The following is a 5,670-nucleotide window of genomic DNA, read 5'->3' as shown; positions in this document are numbered from 1 at the left end:
AGGTCTCCTAACCTTAGTATATCAGTCTCACCATTGTGTCTGTGATCACCGTGGCAGCATGGTGCTGAGGGGTGTTTGATATTGTTGTTGCTTATTTTCGTGTGCTATTGGGAGAACTTTGGAGCTGGAATTAGAGCAATGAACAAACATTAAATTCCTTATTAAAGTTGGCAGGAGTGGAAGTGAAGTCAGGAAAATTTTATTCCCAGTTTATGGGGCGGATGCCATGAAGAAAATAGTAGTGTACAAGTGGGTTAAACATTTTTCTGAAGGGAGAGAAAGTGTCACTGATGAAGAGAGGTCAGGGCGGCCAATAAAGAGCAGAACCTAGAAAAACTGCAAAAATTTAGTGAAATGCATGTCAAAATCATCAGCTGACTGTGAGAAGCATAAAAACCAAGTAAACATTGGTAGAGAAACAGGAAAATCTTAACTGAAACCTCGCCAACAACTCGTGGCTCTTGCGTCGTGACAATGTGCCAGTTTAGGGGGCACTGACTGTGAAGGAGTTTTCAACCACAAAACAAATAACTATATTGAAATATCCTTTTTACTTATCTGATCTAGTCCCCTGTTACTTTTTTCTTTATTGAAAGATAAAGGAAATACTGAAAGGGACACATTTTGAAGGCATTCAGAGCATCAGCTGATATGATGACAGCTCTGACGGTCATGGCAGGAGGAGTTCCAGAATTTGCTTTGAAGAGTGGACTGGGTGCAGGCGTCAGTGCTCAGCTCCCCGGGGGCGTACTTTGAAGGTGACCATAGTGATATTCAGCAATCAGGTATGTTGCACCATTTCTAGGATGACTTCACAAACTTACCGATCAGACCTCAGAGTATGACTTTGTAGTCATTTAGATGTTGTTTAATTTCTTTTAGCAATTTTCATATTTTCAGTTTTGGGGCTTAGCTACCTTTTGTTAAATTCATTGCAATGTATCTTTACTTATCTGTACATGCTGTTTTCTCCTAATTAATATATTCCAGTTTTTTTCCTGCTAGTATGAAAACATATACAGTGATCTCATACACTTGATCTTCATACATTCATGCCTTCATTATAGAGCCTTTTTGGGTCGACTCCTTGAATTTTATAGTCAATCTTGTGATCTGTCTGCCTTTCACGTCTGCCTTGTAACCCTTTATTTGCTTTACTGCACGGACTAGCACCTCTAGGACAATGTAGAACAGAGGTAATGTGATACGACAGCCATACCTTGTTTGGGGGAAAGTTTTAAATTATGAATTCTATGTTTTTAGATCTTAAAGATTTAGTCCATTTTTCTGATTCTTCCTGAATGTTCATTGTTAATTTCTGTCCAAGTTATCAAAGATGCTAAATGTATTAGCATAAAGTTGTGCATTATGTTAAAAAAATACCACATGGTATTTGTTGAAGCTGCAGCCATGCATCATTCTCGATACTATTAAAAAGTCTTTTCTCTAGTATTTCTAGCAACTTATCAATTTTGTTAATCTCTTTAAAAGGAATAACTTCTTTTTGTTGCTTTTCTTTTCCATATATTTCCTGAATCTTAATTCATCTTTATCCTTTATTATTCCCATCTGTTGAACTCTTCTTTTTCTAGTTGTATAAGGCAGACGCTAAAAAAGGCGATTTTAGATATTTCTTATTTTCTAATATGAGCATTTGAAGTTGTAATTTTATTAGCAGAAATCTACTAATAGTGTGAGACTCAAAACAATAGGGACACTGTGGTTAAGGACTCAGCAGTGTCAAATTCCAATAGGGCTTAGTTTTCAAGGTACGTGACCTGTATTTACTCTAGACGTATGGGAGGATGGAGCGGGTTTGGTGCATACTGCTGCAATGGTTTCTAGTAGGGTCACTTCTGCAAAGTATGAAAAGAAGCTAAGACCTCAAGTCATGTGAATCTACAATAAATTCCAGCAATTAAGCAAACACACAAGGGATATATTCATTAGAGTCATTAAATGCCTTGCTAAAAGAAACCACCAGCTGTAGTTAATTCTTATTACGTACACAGAGCTGTACCTCTTAGCTGGCAAAAAGATAAATGAGTAAACAAACAAACAAAAATCAAGTATTTCCTTTATCCCACTTACGAGAACCTAAAAGTTTTTTAACATAAATCCACAGCCTTAAACAGAAGCAATTTTGCTTCTTCCAGAAGTTACACATAGACCAGAAAAGCAAATAGATTTTGAAACTTACTAGGTGTCCAAAGACTGGCAGGAGCCACTCTGAGGAATCAGAGACAAATTTTCCAAGTGAACATCAGTCTGATAAAATATTTCCTTCACATTTAAATTGTTTTAAAATGAACTTTTAGATATGCATATAATGAAATTAATAAGAATCTATGTCAGATTTGTGAGTAAAAAGTAAATTTTCCACTTATCTGATAGAGAAACGTGATATAATCTCAACAAAAATTTTCTTTTAGATATGTTATAAGGCATTGACTGATGCAAAATATGGGCCTGAGGCAAAAACGTGACACTGAATGTCCTTACAACAGCTGACGCCACGTAGGAGAAAAGTTAGACGTCACTTGATGGTCACAAAGCCTGTGGTTTCATTCTGAATCACAGGACAGGATTTTAAGGTGACATCTAACATTCCCACTGTTTGAAATATGCTTGGTTTTTATTCCCAGATGGTGTGAGTCAGGAAAACTGAGGAAATATTTGATGATAATCAGTATATATTTCTATGTAAATTTTAATCTTTACCGTTTCCTTTTTTTCATGTTTGGGAGATTAAAATGTTTCCAATGGGTACAAGTATTAATGTTTATATTTTAAATGCAAGTTCAGATCTGCTGTAACATTCTCCCAGGGTATGCAAACTTAACAGTGCCTCTGGGATATGAGAAGCGGAATATATGTACTGTTTTACAGCAAGAAAAATCCATTTTTGTCCTTGAACTAGTGTTCCATTCTGAAAAAAATATAATCAGTGCCACCTAATTTGCTTTTTTAGCAAAACTCAAAGCATTATATATTTGGAAGTATATACAATGGAAAGTAACAATGATTGCAGTTTTAGGGAAAGCTGTGCGAAGTAGTCGTTAAGTTGGCTAGAAGAGGAATGATTTAATGAAATGGAATGTTGTCCTGAAGAGTTTACTGTACAAGGACCCTGCTGAGAAAACTGCAGGCTCCCAACTTAGCTGCGACTATTCCCATGAATCAGGCTTCCTCCCCTGACTGTGTAACTAATAAAGTCATCATTACTGCTGGGTGTTAACATCGGAAAGAAAGCAAAGCCTCTCCTTTAAAAAAATAGCTAAATTACGTAGGAAAATATCGGGCATGCTATGAAATTGAATTTTTATTTCATTCTCTTTACATAACTTTAAAGTAAAAGGCTTATCAGCTATTAAAATGGGGATTTAAAAACTGTAGAATGCTTTATCGAAAGACATATATTTTGTCATTGTTATCATTTCTCTCAAGGACATTGTACAGTTTTGGTATATTACCAACTCAAATTTGACTGTCTGAGCTCTTGATCTAGGGGGAAATTAAAGAAGAGAATTTACCTTTCATGACACCTGACAATATTTAACAAACTAGACATCTTTATATCTTATCTTCTTTCATTTCTCAGTCCCCAAGTTACCCCAAACTTAATAATATAAAACAACGATTATATTTTGCTCATGAATTCTCTTGGTCAAGAATTGAAGAATATGAGGGCTTGTCCCTTTTTCGTGATGCCTGGGGCCTTGATGGCTTCCCACTTGAATAGCAGAAGTGGTAACTGGGGGCTAACATCATCTGGGGACTTCACTAAATGTCTGATGCCTGGGCTAGGATGACAAAGGGTAGCCTAGCTGGAGCTATCAACTGGAGATCCCAACTGTGAGTTCTTCCTGAGATTCAGGCTTCTCACATAATGGCAACAAGCATTCCTAGGGACTTAGCCAGAAAGGGTAAGCTTCCCTTTGACCTAGTATGAAGAGTTATGTAGCCTCACCTCTGTCACATTTGGTTGGTTACGCCAAGTCACTACCACCGGTCCAGATTCAAGAGGAGAGGTCGATTATCTCATGAAGAGGAGTTTGGTAAAGTCACATTGCAAAAATACGTGTGGGATGTTAGGTACAACTATGACAGCATTTGGAAAATAAAATTACCTAAATAAAATATTAAATTAATTTTTACCAAAATAGTGGAGCAAATGGATTTGGTGCCGCCACTAGTGCTTTTCCATTCCAAAGCCCACGTTCTTCTACTTTTGGGTTACATCCCAATTTCCATATAATGTGCATTGTCGTGAGTTTTGTCATTATTTTTAATAGACAGACTAATATTTCCTCATTTAGCTATAATTGTTTGATTGTGTTGCATAAGGTTAGATTCAAAATGGAAAATAATTTGCCTTATCTTATAAATTAGAGTAAATCCAGAGTTCTAGTTTAATTTAATAAACAAAATATTGTTTTGAAACATTGCAAGCTTCTGGGATCCTTAATTACCAACAGTGCAGCGGGGCAATTAGATCTGGCACTGAAAAGTCGTAGTAACATAGGGAGAATTCTGGTAAGTTCCTCCAGCATCTTCTAGCTCCTGTTACCCAATTTCATGAAAAGCATCATATCTATAATGGAGATCTGTCTTTAGCTGCTTTCATGTTAAGTTGTACAACACAGCCCTGGAGTTTTGTGACTTTTAATTCTTTCGATTGCCCCCTACACACACCGTTTTTGTAGTGAATTTTCATTTGTTCATTCCAATTCTGGGTTATGCCATTGCATTTGGGGTAATGAGGAATATGACTGGCCCACTGAATGTGGTATTTCTTCCTTTGTTGTTATGAGTTAAAAGTGAAATGAATGCTTCGATTTGAAGAAATGTATCTAAGACGTCCAAACAGGATAGTTCTGTTTGATTCTAGTAGTTTGTAGCAAAAGATGAATTGGCTTCAGTCACTGATTTCCTGAGTCAAACCTAGAACATGCATAAATCTATTTAAGTCTAGCTGGAGCATTGGGTCATTGTCCAGTATGATCTACCTGTTAGTGATGTCTTGATGTTGATCCCTGGGAATATTTCCTGTTGGAAAAAAGAGCAAGTTTTAGTAAACATTCAAGTTCCAGAGGAGCCAAAAGCACACATTGTTTTTACTCTCTACTTGTGTTTAGAGTGATTTATTTTTTTTTTGTCCTTTTTTGTTTTTGTTTTTGCCAGGAAATGTATAAGTGGGTCTTATTTTCATAGTCTGATGATCTCTGTCTTTTTGGCATGGTGGTTAGATCTCTTTTGCATTTAATGTGACTGTCCATATGGTTAGTTGCATTTAAATCTATAAGCTTGTTATTTGTTTTCTATTTATCACATCTATTCTGTTTCTTTTACTTTTTCTGCTTTTATTTCCCGGAATCCAGTGAGTAAATTTTATAATTACAGTTAGGTCTTTTGTTAATTTATTAGCCATTAATTCTGGTTTTGTTATTTTGGAGTGTTTTAAGGTTTACCCTATCTGTCTTTAACTTATTTCTACCTATGTACAAATTATATTACACCATGTCATATATATTATTAAACTTGCAGCATTATTTCTCTCTCAGCCTTTGTTTTTCTGTTTGTAATTCATGTTTTTTTCTCCCTTGCTGCCTTTTCTCAAAATTTCCAATATTGAGTGAATTAATTTTTACTTGCTTTGGTATATTTTTG

Source organism: Otolemur garnettii, unplaced genomic scaffold (genome assembly GCF_000181295.1).
Source record: "Otolemur garnettii isolate 467f Iridium unplaced genomic scaffold, OtoGar3 scaffold00054, whole genome shotgun sequence".
Lineage (NCBI taxonomy): Eukaryota > Metazoa > Chordata > Mammalia > Primates > Galagidae > Otolemur > Otolemur garnettii.
Note: the sequence above shows the minus strand (reverse complement) of the source record.